The sequence below is a fragment of the Bufo bufo genome, chromosome 6, assembly GCF_905171765.1.
Source record: "Bufo bufo chromosome 6, aBufBuf1.1, whole genome shotgun sequence".
NCBI lineage: Eukaryota > Metazoa > Chordata > Amphibia > Anura > Bufonidae > Bufo > Bufo bufo.
The window spans coordinates 154,905,310-154,927,947 of record NC_053394.1 but is presented as its reverse complement, the minus strand read 5'-3'; the positions used below and the strand labels follow the sequence as shown (position 1 = coordinate 154,927,947).

Genomic DNA, 22,638 nt, shown 5'->3' with positions numbered 1-22,638 from the left:
TGAAATCCTGGTGCAGTGTATGAACTCCTGGAGTAGTGTATGAAATCCTGGTGCAGAGTATGAACTCCTGGTGCAGTGTATGAAATCCTTGAGTAGTGTATGAAATCCTGGAGTAGTGTATGAAATCCTGGCGCTGTGTATGAACTCCTGATGCAGTGTATGAAATCTTGGTGCAGTGTATGAACTCCTGGAGTAGTGTCTGAATTCCTGGTGCAGTGTATGAAATCCTGGTGCAGTGTATGAACTCCTGGAGTAGTGTATGAAATCCTGGTGCAGTGTATGAACTCCTGGAGTAGTGTATGAACTCCTGGAGTAGAGTATGAAATCCTGGTGCAGTGTATGAAATCCTGGAGTAGTGCATGAAATCCTGATGCAGTGTATGAACTCCTTGAGTAGTGTATGAAATCCTGGTGCAGTTTATGAACTCCTGGAGTAGTGTATGAAATCCTGGTGCAGTGTATGAACTCCTGGAGTATTGTATGAACTCCTGGAGTAGTGTATGAATTCCTGGTGCAGTGTATGAAATCCTGGTGCAGTGTATGAAATCCTGGTGCAGTGTATGAACTCCTGGAGTACTGTATGAACTCCTGGAGTACTGTATGAACTTCTGGTGCAGTACATGAACTCCTGGTGCAGTGTATGAACTGAAGTAGTGTATGAAATCCTGGTGCAGTGTATGAACTCCTGGAGTAGTGTATGAAATCCTGGTGCAGTGTATGAACTCCTGGAGTAGTGTATGAAATCCTGGCGCAGTGTATGAACTCCTGATGCAGTGTATGAAATCCTGGTGCAGTGTATGAACTCCTGGAGTAGTGTCTGAATTCCTGGTGCAGGGTATGAAATCCTGGTGCAGTGTATGAACTCCTGGAGTAGTGTATGAAATCCTGGTGCAGTGTATGAATTCCTGGAGTAGTGTATGAACTCCTGGAGTAGTGTATGAACTCCTGGTGCAGTGCATGAACTCCTTGAGTAGAGTATGAAATCCTGGAGTAGTGTATGAACTCCTTGAGTAGTGTATGAACTCCTGGTGCAGTGCATGAACTCCTTGAGTAGTGTATGAACTCCTGGTGCAGTGCATGAACTCCTTGAGTAGAGTATGAACTCCTGATGCAGTGTATGAACTCCTTGAGTAGTGTATGAAATCCTGGTGCAGTGTATGAACTCCTGGAGTAGTGTATGAAATCCCGGTGAAGTGTATGAACTCCTGGTGCAGTGTATGAACTAAAATAGTGTATGAAATCCAAGAGTAGTGTATGAAATCCTGGTGCAGTGTATGAACTCCTGGAGTAGTGTATGAAATCCTCGGGCAGTGTATGAATTCCTCAGCCTCTGTATGATCTGCAGGGTGTGTATGATCTCTTGGAATATTGTATCTTTGTACCATGTTCTGGGTCAGTATTTGAACTCTTGGGGCAGTCTGTGAACTCCAGGAGTAGCGTATGAACTCCTGGTACAGTGCAATAAATCCTGAGGCAGTGTATAAACTCCTGGGTCAGTGTATGGTCGGCACTTTGTGTATAAAATCCTGGAACAATGTATGTTCTTTCCAAGTTCGAACTCCTGGGGTAGTGTATGAACTTCTAGGGTAGTGTATGAACTCCTGCTGTAGTGTATGAATTCCTAGAGTAGTGTCTGAACTCCTGGTACGTAAATAAACTCCTGAGGCATCATATAAACTCCTGGAACAGTGTATGAACTCCTGGAACAATATATTTGTTCCATGTATGAACTCCTGGGAAAGTGTGTGAACTCCTGGGACAGTGCATGGTCTCCAGTATGTGTATGAACTTCTGTAATAATTTATCTTCATCCCATGTATGAACTTCTGGGGTAGCGTATGAACTTCTGAGGCAGTGTTTGAACTACTGCTGCAAGGTATTTCACCTGGCCTGTGTGTGAACTCCTGGGACAGTGTATGATCTAGGAGTCATGTAGGATCTCCAGGCAGTGTATTTTCATCAGGCCCTTTAGTATCTCTGGGACATTGTATAACCTCTATGGAAGTGTAGAATTTGTACGAGAGTGTATGATATCCAGGGCTTTCTATGATCTCTGGCCCTCTGGGGTTGGGGTGTGTTCTTCTATCGCCTGAAGTAAAAAATGTTTTGTTTCCACAGGGCTCAGTTATAAACTTTGTTGGATAATGTAAAACTCGGCAAATGTGCAACTAAAATTGTCAGTGGTTGCATCTACTGTATCAGCAGAAGCTGTACGAGATATCAGGGACCATTATCTCTTTCTATAAAACATTAATGTGTTAAATAGATGGAGACATGGCTGCAATCCACATCTCTACTACCAATCTGTGTATTTAAAATTCTTGAAACAGCCCCCTCACATTTGTCACTGCTACTGCGGCATCTTCAGAGGTAATTTAGCTATATCTCTGAACACTGTATAACCTCATGGGCAGTGTCTAACCTCATAGGCAGTGTATAACCACAGGGGCAGTGTATAACCACAGGGGCAGTGTATAACCACAGGGGCAGTGTATAACCTCATGGGCAGTGTATAACCTCATGGGCAGTGTATAACATCATGGGCAGTGTATAACCAAAGGGGCTGTGTATAACCTCAGTGGCTGTGTATAACCTCAGTGGCTGTGTATAACCTCATGGACAGTGTATAACCTCAGTGGCAGTGTATAACCACAGGGGCTGTGTATAACCTCAGTGGCTGTGTATAACCTCAGTGGCTGTGTATAACCTCAGTGGCTGTGTATAACCTCATGGACAGTGTATAACCTCAGTGGCAGTGTATAACCACAGGGGCTGTGTATAACCTCAGTGGCTGTGTATAACCTCAGTGGCTGTGTATAACCTCAGTGGCTGTGTATAACCATTAACCTCATGGACAGTGTATAACCTCAGTGGCAGTGTATAACCTCAGTGACAGTGTATAACCTCATGGGCAGTGTATGACCTCAGTGGCAGTGTATAACCTCAGTGGCTGTGTATAACCTCATGGACAGTGTATAACCTCATGGACAGTGTATAACCTCATGGACAGTGTATAACCTCAGTGGCAGTGTATGACCTCATGGGCAGTGTATAACCTCATGGGCAGTGTATAACCTCATGGGCAGTGTATAACCTCATGGGCAGTGTATGACCTAAGTGGCTGTGTATAACCTCAGTGGCTGTGTATAACCTCAGTGGCTGTGTATAACCTCATGGACAGTGTATAACCTCAGTGGCAGTGTATAACCACAGGGGCTGTGTATAACCTCAGTGGCTGTGTATAACCTCAGTGGCTGTGTATAACCTCAGTGGCTGTGTATAACCTCATGGACAGTGTATAACCTCATGGACAGTGTATAACCTCATGGACAGTGTATAACCTCAGTGGCTGTGTATAACCTCATGGGCAGTGTATAACCTCATGGGCAGTGTATGACCTCAGTGGCTGTGTATAACCTCAGTGGCTGTGTATAACCTCAGTGGATGTGTATAACCTCAGTGGCTGTGTATAACCTCATGGACAGTGTATAACCTCAGTGGCTGTGTATAACCTCAGTGGCAGTGTATAACCTCAGTGGCAGTGTATAACCTCATGGACAGTGTATAACCTCATGGGCAGTGTATGACCTCAGTGGCAGTGTATAACCTCATGGGCAGTGTATAACCTCATGGGCAGTGTATAACCTCAGTGGCTGTGTATAACCACAGGGGCAGTGTATAACCTCATGGACAGTGTATAACCTCATGGGCAGTGTATAACCTCATGGGCAGTGTATAACCTCAGTGGCTGTGTATAACCACAGGGGCAGTGTATAACCTCAGTGGCTGTGTATAACCACAGGGGCAGTGTATAACCTCATGGGCAGTGTATAACCTCAGTGGCAGTGTATAACCTCAGTGGCAGTGTATAACCACAGGGGCTGTGTATAACCTCATGGGCAGTGTATAACCTCAGTGGCAGTGTATAACCACAGGGGCAGTGTATAACCTCATGGACAGTGTATAACCTCATGGACAGTGTATAACCTCAGTGGCTGTGTATAACCTCATGGACAGTGTATAACCTCATGGGCAGTGTATAACCTCATGGGCAGTGTATAACCTCAGTGGCTGTGTATAACCACAGGGGCAGTGTATAACCACAGGGGCAGTGTATAACCTCAGTGGCTGTGTATAACCACAGGGGCAGTGTATAACCTCATGGGCAGTGTATAACCTCAGTGGCTGTGTATAACCTCAGTGGCTGTGTATAACCTCATGGACAGTGTATAACCTCAGTGGCTGTGTATAACCACAGGGGCAGTGTATAACCTCAGTGGCTGTGTATAACCTCAGTGGCTGTGTATAACCTCATGGACAGTGTATAACCTCATGGACAGTGTATAACCTCAGTGGCAGTGTATAACCTCAGTGGCTGTGTATAACCTCAGTGGCAGTGTATAACCTCATGGACAGTGTATAACCTCATGGGCAGTGTATAACCTCATGGGCAGTGTATAACCTCAGTGGCTGTGTATAACCTCATGGACAGTGTATAACCTCAGTGGCAGTGTATAACCTCAGTGGCTGTGTATAACCTCATGGGCAGTGTATAACCTCAGTGGCTGTGTATAACCTCATGGGCAGTGTATAACTTAATGGGCAGTGTATAACCTCATTGGCAGTGAATAACCTCAGTGGCTGTGTATAATCCCAGGGGCAGTGTATAACCTCATGGGCAGTGTATGACCTCAGGGGCAGTGTATAACCTCATGGGCAGTGTGTGACCTCATGGGCAGTTTATGACCTCAGAGGCAGTGTATGACCTCAGGGGCAGTGTATGACCTCAGTGACAGTGTATAACCTCATGGGCAGTGTGTGACCTCATGGGCAGTTTATGACCTCAGAGGCAGTGTATGACCTCAGGGGCAGTGTATAACCTCATGGGCAGTGTATGACCTCAGGGGCAGTGTGTGACCTCATGGGCAGTTTATGACCTCAGAGGCAGTGTATGACCTCAGTGGCAGTGTATAACCTCATGGGCAGTGTATGACCTCAGGGGCAGTGTATGACCTCAGTGACAGTGTATAACCTCATGGGCAGTGTGTGACCTCATGGGCAGTGTACAATCTCTTGAACAGTGTATTATCTACAGGTCACGCATGAACTCTGGAGCTGTCTATCAACTGTGGGGCAGGGTTGGATGTCCAGCACATTGTGTTATCTCAGGGGCAGTGTATGATCGCTGGGGCTATGTGGGAATTCTGGGGAAATATAGGACCTCCAGGGCTGTGTAGGTTCTTTGGGGCAGTGTAGGACCTCCTGTGCAATGTATGAAATCTGTAAGTGAAGCTTCATCAGAGTAGAAGGTAAAGTTATGTAACTTTTTGATGGGATTCATGTTTCCCTCCCTTATTGTTTTCAGGATCTGTGCTTGCTGTCGACTGGAAGCATTCTTATTTACATGTTATGGATGAAGTTGTGACCATGTCCTACTCCTTGTTGCAGTGTAGCAGAGCTCTCTTTTCTAAGGAACTCATCAGCTGTGTCAAGTACTACCCAGGGGTTTGGAGTCGGAGTCGGAGGCAATTTTGGGTACCTGGAGTCGGCAAAAATGACCCGACTTCGACTCCTACTAAATTTAAATTGGAATAAAAAAAATTAAAAAAGCAAGTTTAAATGTCCCAATTCACAAAAAGTTTTAATTAATTACTTCTGTACTGTAAGAATAAAGGCCAATGCATGCAGTGCGTCACGTTACCGCAAAACGAACACGTTAAGTGACCGTGAAGAAGCATGCTTTTCATGTGCTTCACTATATGGCACGTAACGCACAGTTAAGGAGCGGCAATACTTATACTTTCCATAGTGTTGTGTTCCGCTGTTACAGGGAACGCAACGCCCATGGTTAACCTAGCCTCTCACTGATCACTGATGTAGCAAATATGTTTTTTGCAGGACTAGAGACACTTGTATCAGTGAAGGGAATGGATAGTCAATAGCTCAAGACTGAAGCTGTAAACCATTTGAAAAACTGCTGTCATTCAGCTAAGGCCTCAGGCACACGGCTGTTGTTTGGGTCCGAAACGGTGGCTTGGATGCGGACCTATTCACTTCAATGGGGCCATAAAAGATGAAGACAGCACTCCGTGTGCTGTCCGCATCCGTTTCTCCGTTCCGTGGCCCCGCTAAAAAAATATAACATGTCCTATTCTTGTCCGCGCTTTGCGGACAAGAATAGGCATTTTATTGAAGGCTGTCCATGCCGTTCCGCAAATTGCGGAACGCGCACGGACGCCATCCGTGCTTTGCGGATCCGCGATTTGCGGACCGCAAAACACACCACGGCCGTGTGCATGTGGCCTTAGGCTATAAAAACTTGTAAACTCAGATTGTTAGCTTAAACTTTAAACATGACTATGGGATTCTACTAGGGAAATCATGTTTTAAAATAAATGCCCCTTCCTGGATCCTCCCTCTGCCCTATCTTCAGCAGAAGATCAGCACACAAAGGAGAAGGCGGCAGCTTCTGCCCAACTACCTCTCTCTGCTATAAGAGCTCAGAAGAACTTGGTGGAACAGCTGTATGTTGCCTTTCTTTCCTTCAAGGAATGTATAAAATACATTTGCATATTAAATACAGAGGAGTCGGAGTCAGGGAGTCGGAAGTACAAAAAACTGAGGAGTCAGAGTCGGAGCATTTATCTACCGACTCCACAGCCCTGGTATTACCTTTCCATGTGTCCTCAGTGACACTGACAGCAAGCATTAATGGCCAGTAAATGAAGCGCAGAGTATACTGTTCATTACAGAATGATGAGACTCCTGCAGGTGAAATCCGATGAGAGTCTTTCACTCCGCTGACTCCTGGACATGGACTAGTGGGGCAGGGCGCATGGTGTCTATAAATCTGCAGCTAGAGAAATGTGGGGTGCTCTGCTGGCTGGGTATTCTCCTGGGGTCTGATATGGGAGTCACATTATGTAACTGCACTAACGAGCAGGCGACTGCCGGGAGGGAACGCTTCCTTCCTGACAATCGCCTGCTACATCACTAGATGTAATACATCCTTGAAGGGGTATTCCGGTAGGTGAAAGTTATCCCCTATCTACAGGATAGAGGCTAACCATCAGATCGGTGGGGGTCCTACTGTTGGGACCCCCACTGATCACACGAATGGGGGCCCGTACCCCCTGCAGGTCCCCTGCTGCTCCCCTGAAATGACAGGAGAGGCCGCTACATTGGTTTTTAGGGGAGTTTCGGAGATAGCCGAGCGCTGTACTCTCTGTTCTAAAAACTAAGGCTGTATTTTTGCACCCATTTTGTTGAATTACCCTGTATAGCTGAATGGTGGGTGTAGAAGTATATCTACAGTAAGTAGGTAGACAATAGGTATGGTAGTGGGTGAAGATCCATATTCTGTTATGTGGATAAAGCAGTATATGCATATTAGCAGAGGGGAGCCGAGTGATGGGTGTGGTAGTTACAGATATGGAAGCAAAAATATTAACAAAAAAAGAATGAATAATGGGTGTAGTATTTTACAAGTATCAGGTACATGTATATTGCTGTGCGAAGCTGAATGATTGGTGTAGTAGTTTACCAGTAGTAGTTAAATGGAGAGAAGCACTATGTTTGCATTGAGAAGTAGAACAATGGGTGCGGTGAGTATAAGAGGAGATGCAGTATGTTTGCACTGAGACGCTGAATGATGGGTGTTATACCTTGCCAGAAGCACGGAAATGAGGAGAAGCCTAATTCTTACCTGCAACTAATGTTCTAACTGGATTTTATCTGCATTAGTGAATGCTTGTCTCTGGAGCACTGAGGAGAATCCATCTGGACACATAAGATATTGACTCTGTGGACTGGGACTACTCTCTCTGACCAGCTCTCAGATATCTGTGGATGTCTGACTTGCCCTCCACACCTGTCCCCATATCTATCCCCATTCATTACATAATGTATTTTGCATTGCAACTGGCTGATCTGGTGGAGATCATTTCTATGGGCTGCTCTGCTCCTAGCCTCTCAATGCTTCTGGACTGGCACTGCTCTTGACCTCTCCGGGTAGTCAAAGCTTCTAGCCTGGTCCCGTTCCTCACTTCTCAGGTTAGGGTTAGATGCTGTCCAGGTCCTGCTTCTGGCCTCTCTGGTTGGGGTTAGATGCTGTCCGGGTCCTGCTTCTGGCCTCTCTGGTTAGAGTTAGATGCTGTCCGGGTCCTGCTTCTCTGGTTGGGGTTAGATGCTGTCCGGGTCCTGCATCTGGCCTCTTTGGTTGGGGTTAGATGCTGTCCGGGTCCTGCTTCTGGCCTCTCTGGTTGGGGTTAGATGCTGTCTGGGTCCTGCTTCTGACCTCTCTGATTGGGGTTAGATGCTGTCCGGGTCCTGCTTCTGGCCTCTCAGGTTGGGGTTCGATGCTGTCCGGGTCCTGCTTCTGGCCTCTCTGGTTGGGGTTAGATGCTGTCCGGGTCCTGCTTCTGGCCTCTCTGGTTGGGGTTAGATGCTGTCCGGGTCCTGCTTCTGGCCTGTCTGGTTGGGGTTAGATGCTGTCCGGCTCCTGCTTCTGGCCTCTCAGGTTAGGGTTAGATGCTGTCCTGCTCCTGCTTCTGGCCTCTCAGGTTAGGGTTAGATGCTGTCCGGGTCCTGCTTCTGGCCTCTCTGGTTGGGGTTAGATGCTGTCCGGGTCCTGCTTCTGGCCTCTCTGGTTGGGGTTAGATGCTGTCCAGGTCCTGCTTCTGGCCTCCCTGGTTGGGGTTAGATGCTGTCCGGGTCCTGCTTCTGGCCTCTCTGGTTGGGGTTAGATGCTGTCCGGGTCCTGCTTCTGGCCTCTCTGGTTGGGGTTAGATGCTGTCCAGGTCCTGCTTCTGGCCACTCTGGTTGGGGTTAGATGCCGCCCGGGTCCTGCTTCTGGCCTCTCTGGTTGGTGTTAGATGCTGTCCGGGTCCTGCTTCTGGCCTCTCTGGTTGGGGTTAGATGGTGTCCGGGTCCTGCTTCTGGCCACTCTGGTTGGGGTTAGATGCCGTCCGGGTCCTGCTTCTGGCCTCTCTGGTTGGGGTTTGATGCTGTCCGGCTCCTGCTTCTGGCCTCTCAGGTTAGGGTTAGATGCTGTCCGGGTCCTGCTTATAGCCTCTCTGGTTGGGGTTAGATGCTGTCCGGGTCCTGCTTCTGGCCACTCTGGTTGGGGTTAGATGCTGTCCGGGTCCTGCTTCTGGCCTCTCTGGTTGGGGTTAGATGCTGTCCGGGTCCTGCTTCTGGCCTCTCTGGTTGGGGTTAGATGCTGTCCGGGTCCTGTTTCTGGCCTCTCTGGTTGGGGTTAGATGCTGTCCGGCTCCTGCTTCTGGCCTCTCAGGTTAGGGTTAGATGCTGTTCGGGTCCTGCTTCTGGCCTCTCAGATTGGGGTTAGATGCTGTCCGGGTCCTGCTTATGGCCTCTCTGGTTGGGTTTAGATGCTGTCCGGGTCCTGCTTATGGCCTCTCTGGTTGGGGTTAGATGCTGTCCGGGTCCTGCTTCTGGCCTCTTTGGTTGGGGTTAGATGCTTGCCATGCTTTGCTCCTGGCTTCTCAGGTTAGTCTTAGCTGATGGACGGGCTCTGGTAATCCATCAGCAGGGGCAGAGTTTACCAGGCCCAAAGTGTCATTTCAAGTGGTTAGTATCTTCTGTGTGTCCTAGTGAAGACCCCCTGGCAACTCCATTCACTAATGCAGATAACACGGCCAGCACTGGGGGAGGCTGGTTCCGAAGATCCCAGTAAAGACTGGTGCTTGATGTTACTGGGAGTTATAATAAGAGCTTGAATATGGATATTGGAGACTGGTGCCCAGTGGGTATCAGTGTTGAGAAGTTGGGACCCACAACTGATATCCATGATAATGTTGGACTATGGGGGTGTTTTCGGGGATATTGCAATAATGTTGAACTCCAACAGAACTATGCACTGTAGTCCCAGGAATGGGTTAACCCAGCAGTCTGTAGTGAATATTAATTGCAGCCCAAACGTGATGACGGAGAAGAACAGATGACACCTCCGCACAGCAAACGTAACATTACACTGGTAATTTAAACCATCAAACAATAGCAAGCAATGCAAGTGAAAGTCTAGCTGCAGCCCGGGCCGGGACATAGTATCCCACCAGGTAACATGACACTTCAGGCTCGACAGACACCCTCCTGGCATTGTGTGTACGTCTACTGCACTGGCCGAGCCCCATTCATAAAATGCTTTCATTTCACTCCTTGCTCTTTGTACTGACGAGTCTCACATACTAGAAAATGTCCCTGTCCTCTGTCCACACCATAATAAGAAGAATGAGATGAGAGATATCTGGGAAACCAATGTTCATATCAAGTTCCTATCCTGTAGTTTCCATCCTGAAGATGGATCAGGGGTGTACAGTTCAGATGACCCATAGTATGTAAGCCCAGGTCCTGGTAGTGCCCAGATATGTAACCAGCAGGAAAAGCCTAGGCTAGATCCTCGGGGTCACCACAAGCTGGATATTGGTGAAGCTTTTGCATATGATTTGATGGTAAAGCAGCACAGTCTGTGAATGGTGCCATATACACATGCCATGGTGTTCTGATATCATGTCACACTGATGTGGGAAGTGGAGCCTGACAACCACTTCCAGCAGAAAGCCTTTTACTGTGGCCGATTGGCTAGTACAGGATGGAGTCAAAGATGACAGCTGGAGTTCTCTTGAGAATGCCAATCTCCCAGACACCATTAGTCAGTGATGTGGTCAAACCTGTGCCATGTCTGATCCTATCCCCACATGTCACCTTTACTTGACAGATCTTGTCACACTCACACAGGGCACTGACCCCTGCGTCGCACTCTTGTCACCTGACATCACTAGTGTAATGATCATTGTCACATCCCGGCCACATAGAGAAACAGGAAAATGTTTCCAGAGAGATCGGTACAGATTGATGAATCGCTGTCTCTCGGAATACATGAGCTGAGACCTCAGGTTATACAACATCATGGACAATGCAAACCGCAGGCAACATACATGTGTCGGAGAGCAATCTGTCCTACTATACTGAGTACATCTGTATATCACGTGCAATCTTAATGTAGGGAAATAGGTTACATGTGGGATATTACACCAGGTACAGCTTCATTACATGTGGGATATTACAAGGGAGGCCATCTGTATTACATGTGAGATATTACAAGGGAGGCCATCTGTATTACATGTGTGATATTACAACATGAAACTGTCTTTATTACATTTTATATTACACAGGGACTGTCTGATATTACACGGTGAAGATATGTCAGTATTACATGTGGGATATTATACAAGGTACAGCTTTATTACATGTGAGATATTACAAGGGATGTAATATCATGTGTGATATTACAGGAGGGTGTATCTGTGTTTCATGTGTGGTATTACACAGAGAAGCATCTTAATTGCATGTGTGATATTGCACTGGGATGAGTCTAAGGCCTCATGCACACGACTGTATTTTGTTTCCTTGTCCGTTCCGTTTTTTTGGCTGATAGGATGTGGACCCATTCATATCAAAGGGTCCGCAAAAAATGCGGACAGCACACAGTGTGCTGTCCGCATCAGTATGTCCGTTCTGTAGCCCTGCAAAAAAAAAAGTGCATGTCCTTATTTTTTCCGTTTGCGGACAAGGATAGGCATTATTACAATGGATCCGCAAAAATAATGGATCTGCAACAAAAAAAAACCCGATGCCATCCGGACGTCATCCGTTTTTTTTTGCGGACCGCAAAACACATAAGATTGTGTGCATGAGGCCTAAGGCATATGTAATATTACACAGGCAAGGGTCTGTATATGTGTGTGATACACAGGGAGAGCATTTGTTTTACATGTGCGATATCACAAGAGGATGTATATATTACAGGCGTGATACTATGCAAGGAGCGTCTGTATTACACTGGGGTAGCATCTGCTCTACATGTGTGGTATTGCACCAGGAGTGTCTGTATTACATATGTTACATAGGGGGGACATCTACATTACATGTCTGATATAACATATTTAGTACTCAATGGCCGTCGGTTTTACACGTGTGATATTACACAGAGAGATCTGCATTACATGTTGATACTTTACAAGGAGTGTCTATCACATATGTGATATTAGACTGTTGACATGTAGACATATTACATGTGTGATATTACAAGTGGAATGCCTTTGGTGCATGTATGATATTACATGGTGGGTGTCTGTAGTACATATGTAATGTAACATGGTATATGTAGTACAAGTGATGCATAGGATAATACAAGAGGAGTGTGTGTATTACATGTATGATATTACTTAGGGGAAGCATCTGTATTGCATATGTGATATTACACTGGGGCCTCTGCATTACATGTGCAGTATTACAAAGTGATCATCTGTATTACAAATATTATAGTACAGGGGAGGCCTACATGTCTGTCATACAGGTAAGATGAAATATAGAGGAGCATTTGTATTAGGCTACGCGGCAACATGTGAGGGTACAACTACATTGCAACGTGCATTGTCGCGTGACATTTTTTGTAATGGTTGTAAATGGTGTCGCACTGCGACATGATGCAACTGCGATGCGACAGTCACACCAAAAATCCAACTTGGACGGATTGTTTGCAACTGTTGTGTCGCAGTCACTGCATGTTACACGTTGCGGCACCATTGACTATCATTATAAAAAATGTTGCACGACTTTTCTGCAACTAGAAGTCATGCGACGCATGTTGTGTAGCCCTAGCCTTACATTTGTGATATTACTCAGGTGGGGACTATATAACGTGCAATATTGCATGAGGAGCATTTGTATTCCATGTGTGATATTACATGAAGGAGTATCTGTATTACATGTCATTCCATAGGCATTATCTGTATCACGTGTGATATTACCAGTGGGTCATTTATATTACACATGTGATATTACACATGGGGAACTACTATATTACATGTGTAATTTTACACAGGGAGTGACTATATGAGATCACGTGTTAATTAATCATATTACGTCTATGGTATTACATGGAGGCGTATAATGTGTTCAATCTCCAGAAGAATAGAGGTCTCCTTCACCAAATTCACCAAATTCATGTTTATTGTACTTGTTTTATGCATAAACACTTTTTTGTACTCTGCAAAGGAATTAATAATGATTTCATAAACTAAATAATAGTAATATTGTAGTATACATATTATAAATCATCATATATGGGTCAGAGTCATGGAATATTGATGATATCCAAGATTATGAAGATTATGTTTTATTTTATTTTACATGGGTCATAGCCTATAGGATGTGTGTAATATTCAGAGAAACGTTATATTATGTCATATGGAATGTGGATTATACTCTCAGAGCTGCTGTGTTATATTAGAATACATGGGACCAGTAGAGATGATATAATATTATACTAATATGTAAAAGGGAAGCTGTGTTGCCAGCGGCTCACCTCCTCTCTGATTGGCTGCAGCAGTAACATGGTGTAACAACTTCAGCCACTTAGCGGTAGACTAAAGCAGACCTATATACTGCTAACTGTAAGGGTGCGGCTACACAGCGACATGCGCGACACAAAAATATGTGCTACGTGACTGCAGCTTTCTGTCAGGAGACTGTTTTAGAAGTCATAGGAGAGTCGCATGTGGCACACGACTTCCATTAAAGTCAATGGATGAGAAGTCACACACGACATGCGACCTGCAACACAAAATCTAGCATGTGTGGATTTTTTGCGACTATTGCATCCCAGCACCATTGACAATCATTACATGAGATTCTACGCATCTTGCCTGTTGCGTGACACGTCACCACGTAGCCATACCCTAATTGCTGTGAAACTTACAGTACCCTGCTGCCTTAACAGTGACCTCCACAGCAGTTGCCTCTTTAATAGTGGCCGCTGCCCCCTTATCAGTGTCCGCCCCTTTAACAGTAACCTCCACAGCGGCCTGCCCCCTTAACAGTAACATCCATAGTGAACGCCTCTTTAACAGTGACCTCCACAGTGCCCACTCCTTTAACAGTGACCTCTACAGCGCCTGCCCCTGTAACAGTGACCTCCACAGCACCATACCCCTTTAACAGTAACCTCCACAGTGCCCGCCTCTTTAACAGTGACCTCCACAGTGCCTGTCCCTTTAACAGTGACCTCCACAGCGCCCTGCCCCTTTAACAGTGACCTCCACAGCGCCCTGCCCCTTTAACAGTGATCTCCACAGCGCCCTGCCCCTTTAACAGTGACCTCCACAGTGCCCTCCTCTTTGACAGTGACCTCCACAGTGTCTTCCCCTTTAACAGTGACCTCCACAGCGCCCTGCCCCTTTAACAGTGACCTCCACAGTGCCCTCCTCTTTAACAGTGACCTCCACAGCGCCCATCTCTTTAACAGTGACCTCCACAGTGCCCTCCTCTTTAACAGTGACCTCCACAGCGCCCATCTTTTTAACAGTGAACTCCACAGTTCCCGCCGCTTTAAAAGTGACCTCCGCAGCACCCTGACCCTTTAATGCTAGGACTACACGACACATAGGGCACAACTATACTGCTACATGTGTCGCACGACATTGATGTTGCACCAATGTCGCGCAACAATTTTTATAATGATAGTCTATGGTGTTGCACTGCGACATGTGACATGCTGCGACTGCGACACAAGATGGAGTTTTCTGCAACTGTCGCGTCGCAGTCGCAGCATGTCACATGTCGCAGTGCAACACCATAGACTATCATTATAAAAATTGTTGCGCGACATTGGTGCAACATCAATGTCGTGCGACACATGTAGCAGTATAGTTGTGCCCTATGTGTCGTGCGACTTATTGTTGCGCGACACATGTCGTCGTGTTGCCCTAGCCTAAAGCTGACCTACAGTGGTGAAGATGGGCTGAGTCATGGAATATGGATAATATCTTAGTATATGATGTTATATTATTATACACGGGGCTGAGACATGGAATATGGATAATATCCTAAGAATAAGGACACATTCACAGAGCAAGGTGCCTCTGTGGAAAAGCAGTATTTGGGCCCTTGGTCTTCCATAACTGCAGAGAGTGCCCCCTTATTGCTTTCTAACATTCTACACCATGCGTTTCATTAGCTCAGTCCTTCCATGTAATCTCCTGGACTGGAGGAAGCTGTTTTGCACGACCGTGGCCCCATGGGGCATAAAATAATTGTGCCCTGGATGTGGTAACAGTGGGAGGACGGTCTTCCAAGTATACTGCATTTTGGTTGTGGGCTTAGGCATGTCCTCTGCCTCCGTGCAGAGCGCTCCGCCTTGTCAACATTGTATACATCACCCGGGGAATGTTTAGTGGGCAGCAGCAGGAATAATCCCTCGTTACCATCATCCATTATCCCAGTTGCAGGACGGCGGCCTCCTCTCGCTGCTGCAGCTTAGTCTTGGCAGCTCCCTCTGCTCTGTCTTTTTGACCAAGTTCTAAAAAGGAATTATTTATGTTTCCTGCATATTTCGGGCCAAGACTGCCAAAAATGGCAAGTGACAGGGGAGCATGCTGATAGCACGGATGTGCAGAGCCTGGAAATCATGTGCCGGCTCTCAGAGTCGGAGGGAAGCCTAGCAGAGCCCACGTCACACTCCCAGGGAATGTTCTCCACTGGTTTCTTAACACTTAACATGCCTGTGTCTTCCACTGATGCCTTACTGCGAAAAATATAGACCCCCTTTGTAATACTCCACACAGTAACCTGCTTGATAGGTGCGAGGGCTCACCCAGAATTATCAGATATGAAGATATGAAGGTCATCCAGGGAATAAGTTCCAATTATCGCTGTATACTATTGAGAGCAAAGGCCAGTATTTACTTTGTAGTCCAAAGAACAAAGCCCTATACTAACTCTATACTCCAAAGAGCAGACCCCGATACCCTATATTCCAGAGAACGGACCCCACTGCAGAGAGCAGTACCTACGTAATAGTCTAGACAGCAAGCCCCAATACACACTGTGCTTCGCTGTGTGATGATAGGGTCTGTATACAATGACATAAACATTCGTACAGTGAGTGCTCTCCATAAGTGTAGTCTCAGGAACATCTTCTGTTTCAGGATTGAGGGGTCCGCCTGGGATTGCCACATTTACACCCTCAATAACTACAACACTACAGTCTGTACAGTGCTCTTGGAGAGAACATACAGATGTTGTAAGGCAAGGTTTCTCGTTTGATAGGAGGCCGCTTTTAGTACTTGATGATTTTTGGGATGTTTTTAGGGAGTGGTTCACTGGGCAATTACACAGGTCCCCTATTTATTAGCACCAGGCCCACGGGAGCAGATTAAAACCATACAGAATTATTGAAAGGTGTATGATGGTATTATATTACACCTGCTCCTACAGCCCAACTCCACTTCCACCCTCCATTACGCTCACCTCATTTGAAGTACACTCTGTTCGTATCTACTCTCCCTCCAACCTTAAAGTAGCCGTCATTTACTGCCCCCCAGGCCCAGCCACCATCTTTCTTAACCACTTTAACACCTGGCTACTACACTTTCTTTCTGCCGACATCCCCACTATCATAATGGGTGACTTCAACATCCCTATTTACACCTGCCACTCGGCCGCCTCTAAACTCCTGTCGCTCTCTTTCTCCTTCGGCCTATCACAGTGATCTTCAGCTCCCACCCACAGAGATGGTCACACTCTGTATCTTATCTTTACCCGCCTCTGCTCCCTATCTAACCTTTCTTATTCGCCTCTCCCCCTATCCGACCACAACCTACTCACCTTCTCTTCATTGGTCTCTTCTGCTGCTCCCCCGTTCCACACACTAGCACACCCCCACATGAACCTTAAACATCTCGACTTTCGCTTGCTTTCTGACTCTCTTCTCCCACTCTCTACCATCTGTTCCCTCCAAGACCCAGATGCTGCTACCACCCTATATAACACCACAATAAGTACAGTTCTGGTGTCACCGCCACTTCTGTGAGAAGGTCTGACAGACGTTCTTTTCTACCTCTTGCATGATGTTCTTTGTTTTGGTTTCACTTTGTCATCTCATTTCCTTCTCCCGGGTGTCACCTATTTAGACTAATCCTCTTTCCTTTATATTCTCTCCCATACTGCCTCACTTTGCGGTTTATACTACTTTCTGGATTGAAGTATTCACTGCTGGAGACTTCTGTTGCTGCTTGTTCAGATAAGTCCTTTCATGTATTGTGTTTCCTTACTGGCTTGATTCTAGGTGACCCTGACTCCCTCCGTATTAAGTGCAGGGAGCCGGTGGTCGTGTCCCCTCACTATTATAGGGTTTTCAGGTGTCACACAGTCTAGGTATGAGGGCATGCAATCATCTACCTCTGAGACCCTTGTATGGGCTTAGCAGTCAGGGTGAGCTCTTAGGGTTTTATAGGGGTCACCTTTATGCTCCTTAGTTTGGGATCAAGCCAGTCGGATGTTTATCCATAACTTCCAGCTATCTGCAACATCATCCATGACATTATAAACCGCCATTACCGTCTTAAGCATGGATCCGGTTTCAGCCTTGATTGACCGCATGCAAGGTCTTTCACTGGAGGTAGCAGATCTCCGTAAAACTGTGTCTCAGTTTCAGGTGACCAGTTCTGCTTGCGTTCATGGAGTTTGTTCCGAGCCTAAGATCTCGCTTCCGGATACGTTCTCCGGGGGTAGTGAGAATTTTGTTGGCTTTAGAGAGGCTTGCAAACTCCATTTTCGCCTACTTCCCCATTCCTCTGGTTATGAGGATCAGAGGGTGGGGATCATCATCTCGCTGCTCAAGGATAACGCTCAGTCTTGGGCCTTTTCCGCTGCCGGCGGGGGCACGGCCCCTCCGATCGGTGGATGGATTTTTTGTAGCCCTGGGGCAGATATATGATGACCCGGATCGTATTGCTCTGGCTGAATCTAAACTGCGTCTTTTATGCCAGGGTAAACAGTCCACAGAGATATATTGCTCTGAATTTCGGAGATGGGCAGCTGATACTGGTTGGAACGATGCTGCACTCCAAGGTCAATTTTGCCATGGTCTTTCGGAGGGATTGAAAGATGCATTTGCTTTTCATGAGAGAACTGCCTCGTTGGAGTCTGCCATGTCTCTAGCTGTTCGTATTGACAGGCGTCTTAGAGAGAGAGGAGAGACCACTCCTTCCTGTCATATTCAGTCCAAGGACAGTGGGGCGGTCTCATTCAGTGCGCAGGGGCCTCAGTCTCTCTCAATCCCCTCTGAGCAGGAGGCCATGCAGCTGGGTTTGCTTTCCTCTGATAGTAGAGGATTCAGCTCTCAGAGGAGGGTTTGTTTCTGTTGTGGGGGTATAAATCATGTGGCTAATGTTTGCCCCTCTAGGAGATTCAGGGAGTTTTCTGAGGGTAATAAAGAAACAAAAAGAAAAAAACCCTCTAAAAACTTTCCATTTGCTACTATTGGGAAGGTTGATGCGGAAATTGAAGGTTTGCCGTTTGCTTGTAGTTCCCGTTTTCTCCTACCTGCCAGGGTGGCGCTAGATAGCAAGAACATTGTTTGTGAGATTTTTGTAGATAGTGGAGCAGCTGTCAATCTCATTGATAATCAATTTGCTATAACACATGGTTTCCAGGTATGCACTTTGGAAAAGGATATACCTGTTTTTGCTATCGATTCCGCTCCACTTTCTCAAAAATCGTTAAAGGGCATAGTTCACAATATCCGTTGGGGCTACCCTGGCTCACTAAACATAACCCCACCATTGATTGGCAAGCAAGGCAAATAAATGGTTGGAGTGACTTTTGCAGAGAGAATTGCCTCACGGCGTTTCTTTCACAGGTTTCTACCAAGACTGTGCCATCTTTTCTCCCAGAATTTTCGGATGTGTTTTCCGAGAGTGGTGTCCAGGAGCTGCCCCCTCACCGGGAGTACGATTGCCCTATTAATCTCATCCCAGGCGCCAAGCTGCCACGTTTATACAATCTCTCCCAACCTGAAAGAGTCGCTATGCGTACTTATATCTCTGAGAGCCTGAGAAAGGGACACATCCGACCCTCAAAGTCACCTGTTGCCGCTGGTTTTTTTTTGTTAAGAAAAAAGATGGTTCTTTAAGACCTTGTCTGGATTTCAGGGAGCTGAACTGTATCACAATTCGTGACCCATATCCGCTTCCTCTGATCCCGGACCTGTTTAACCAGATTGTTGGGGCTAAAGTTTTTTCTAAGTTGGATTTAAGAGGGCCATACAACCTAGTCAGGGTCAGGTAAGGGGACGAATGGAAGATGGCCTTCAATACCCCTGAGGGTCATTTCGAGAATTTGGTTATGCCCTTTGGTTTGATGAATGCTCCGGCCGTCTTCCAACATTTTGTGAACAGCATTTTTTATCATTTAATGGGGAAATTTGTACTGGTGTATCTAGATGACATTTAGATTTTTTCTCCTGATTTCAAAACTCATAGAGACCACCTACGTCAGGTCTTGCTCATTCTGCGGGAGAATAAATTGTACACTAAACTGGAAAAATGTGTGTTTGCGGTTCCGGAGATTAAATTTCTTGGTTTTCTTCTCTCCGCTTCTGGTTTTTGCATGGACCCTGAGAAGGTCCGCGCTGTGCTTGATTGGGAGCTTCCTGAGAATCAGAAGGCGCTGATGTGGTTTTTGGGTTTTGGCAATTATTACAGAAAGTTCATTTTGAATTATTCCTCTGTTGTTAAGCCACTCACTGATATGACTAAAAAGGGGGTAGATTTTTCCTCCTGGTCGGTAGATGCGCTTAAGGCCTTTTCTAGTATCAAAGAGAGTTTTGCTTCCACTCCCATTTTGGTACAACCTGATGTCTCTCTACCTTTTATTGTTGAGGTGGACGCTTCTGAGGTGGGTGTGGGTGCGGTCTTATCTCATGGTCCCTCTCCTGCCAAATGGCGACCGTGTGCCTTTTTCTCAAGGAAACTCTCCTCCGCAGAGAGAAATTACGATGTGGGAGATAGGGAGTTGTTGGCCATCAAATTAGCTTTTGAGGAACACCCTATTTACCGTGTTTACCGACCATAAGAATCTGGTCTACTTGGAATCAGCCAAGCGTCTGAACCCGAGACAGGCCAGATGGTCTTTATTCTTTTCTAGGTTTAATTTTGTTGTCACGTTCCGCCCTGGGGTTAAAAATGTGAAGGTGGATGCCCTGTCACGTTGTTTTCCGGGAGGGGGGAACTTTCAAGACCCGGGTCCCATTTTGGCTGAAGGGGTGGTCGTCTCTGCTCTTTATCCTAATTTGGAGGCAGAGGTTCAAGCAGCCCAGGCAGAGGCTCCTGATCTTTGTCCTCCTGGGAGGTTGTTTGTGCCTCTCGCTTTACGACACAAGGTTTTTAAGGAGCACCACGATACTGTCCTTGCTGGGCACCCGGGGAGTAGAGCCACAGTAGATCTGTCACAGCCAGACAGCTGAGAAGCGCTCACAGGAGCTTCTCAGATCCTCCTCCTTGAATTTCTTTGTTTTGGTTTAGTTTCTCATCTCGTTAGTCTATCTCAGCTGTCATGCAGTTGGACTGATTGCTACCCTTTAAGTTCCTCCCCATAATGCAGTAGTGTGCGGCTGATACAACTTCCTGGAGTGTGTGTGCATGCTGTTCCCAGTCCTCAGTCCTCAGTCGTCAGTCGTCTGCAAGATAAGTGCTGTTTATGTATTTATGATTTTGTCTTTTCTGGATCCAGGTGACCCTGACTCCCTCCGTGTTAGTGTAGGGAGCCGGTGGTCGTGTCCCTTCACTATTGTAGGGTCTTCAGGCAATAGTTAGCCGAGGAACGTGGATATGCGGCCATCCACCTTTGGGGTGTTCGCATAGGCTGAGCAGTGAGGGAGAGCGGCAGGTCTATTGCAGGGGTCTCCCTTTGTTCCTTAGTTGTGGATCCAGAGTGACATTGTTTATATGGTATTGTCTTGTTTCCTGTACACCATCCGTGACAAGATCTCATTGATCGGAGATTCTGGTGGCCGGCTCTTCGTAAGACGGTTGAGGGTTTTGTGGCAGCCTGCGAGACCTGCGCTCATGCCAAGGTCCCTCATTCACGGCCATCGGGTTCTCTCCTCCCGTTACCCATTCCTTCCCATCCTTGGACGCATCTGTCCATGGACTTCATTATGGACCTGCCTCGTTCCTCGGGGAAGACTGTGATTCTGGTGGTAGTCGACCGTTTTAGCAAAATGGCGCATTTCATTCCCTTTCCTGGGTTACCCAATGCTAAGACGTTGGCGCAAGCATTTGTTGATAACATTGTTAAATTGCATGGCATTCCTTCAGACATTGTTTCTGATAGGGGCACGCAATTTGTTTCCAGATTCGGAAGGCCTTCTGTTCTCGCTTGGGGATTCAGTTGTCATTTTCTTCTGCTTTTCACCCGCAGTCGAATGGTCAGACCGAACGCGTCAATCAGAATCTGGAGACATATCTGCGCTGTTTTGTGGCGGAGAATCAGGAGGATTGGTATTCTTTTTTGTCCCTTGCTGAGTTTGCTTTAAATAACCGTCGCCAGGTGTCCTCTGATAAGTCACCATTTTTTGGTGCATATGGGTTTCATCTACAGTTTGGGACATTCTCTGGAGCGGGGTCTTCTGGTTTACCTGATGAGGAGAGATTTTCCTTGTCTTTGTCATTTATTTGGCAAAAGATTCAGGGTAATCTGAAGAGGATGAGTGAGAGATATAAGCGTGTGGCGGATAAGAGACGTGTGCCTGGTCCGGACCTGAATGTGGGTGATCTGGTGTGGTTGTCTACAAAGAATATCAAACTGAAGGTTCCCTCCTGGAAGTTGCGGTTTATACTACTTCCTGGATTGAAGTATTCACTGCTGGAGACTTCTGTTGCTGCTTGTTCAGATAAGTCCTTTCATGTATTGTGTTTCCTTGCTGGCTTGTTTCTAGGTGACCCTGACTCCCTCTGTATTAAGTGCAGGGAGCCGGTGGTCGTGTCCCCTCACTATTATAGGGTTTTCAGGTGTCACACAGTCTAGGTACGAGGGCATGCAATCGTCTACCTCTGAGACCCTTGTATGTGCTTAGCAGTCAGCTCTTAGGATTTTATAGGGGTCACCTTTATGCTCCTTAGTTTGGGATCAAGCCAGTCGGATGTTTATCCATAACTTCCATGTGACGGTAAAGTTCACTACACACAGGGGGGAGGATAGTGACCACTGCGCTCCACCCTCACCCCTGGCCCTGCCTACTTGCCTCACGAGTGCACGGCAGTCCCTAACTTAGGATACGTACTGGGAAGACAGACAAGACAAATAACGGAACGTGAACGGACCGGGTCAATACCTAGAAAGCTACGCAGTACTAAGCTCTGCACTGGTGGCACTCCGATCCCGCAGCTGAATCCTCTTTAGGAGACGATCCTGGCGCTTGCTGGACTTTCTTGGACGCCCTGAATCCTTCTTAACAAGAATTTAACCTCTTTCCTTGAAGTTCTTGATGATCCTATAAATTGTTGATTGAGATGCAATCTTAGTAGCCACAATATCCTTGCCTGTGAAGCCATTTTTATGCAACGCAATGATGGCTGCACGCGTTTCTTTGCAGGTCACCATGGTTAACAATGGAAGAACAATAATTTCAAGCAACACCCTCCTTTTAACATGTCAAGTCTGCCATTTTAACCCAATCAGCCTGACATAATGATCTCCACATTCTCACCTGAGTTAACAAGACGATTACTGAAATGATCCCAGCAGGTCCTTTAATGACAGCAATGAAATGCAGTGG

The 22,638-nt window shown here is 46.5% G+C and overlaps 1 protein-coding gene across 2 annotated transcripts in view; it reads left to right on the top strand.

Moving 5' to 3' along the window:
- KCNB1 (potassium voltage-gated channel subfamily B member 1) overlaps window positions 1-22,638 on the top strand; it is a 171,884-nt gene that overhangs the window by 19,789 nt on the left and 129,457 nt on the right. The gene's annotated exons all lie outside the window — the stretch shown is intronic.